This window comes from Cynara cardunculus, assembly GCF_001531365.2.
Source record: "Cynara cardunculus var. scolymus isolate 2C chromosome LG 13, CcrdV1, whole genome shotgun sequence".
Lineage (NCBI taxonomy): Eukaryota > Viridiplantae > Streptophyta > Magnoliopsida > Asterales > Asteraceae > Cynara > Cynara cardunculus.
In genome coordinates this window covers 27,110,266-27,110,640 of record NC_037540.1, presented here as the reverse complement: position 1 = coordinate 27,110,640, position 375 = coordinate 27,110,266, and positions in this window count along the sequence as shown.

Genomic DNA, 375 nt, shown 5'->3' with positions numbered 1-375 from the left:
TGAAGACTGCTCAAGCTTCAGCAAATGATGATGAGACCTTCAGGTCATTCCAGCATTCAGCGATCAAAGGAAGCTTGCTTAGCACGATTGTTGTTATCTTGTCCTTATGCACACAAAGGACAAAACCCATACCCTTATGAAAGTTGGTATGGTACGAAGCCGACTAGTCGACTCTATTGTCCACCAACTTTAGGTAAGGATGTATGCTCATGAATAGTGCTTTTTGTACTATTTACTGTAGCAAATGACAAGTCTTCCTCTTAAGGCTTGACACACACTCTAACCCTACCATATTGCATTAAATGTCCATTTAATACACTTGGTATAAATAGAAGTGTTTCTTCTCTATGCAGAGTGCGTGCAATTCACTCTCTA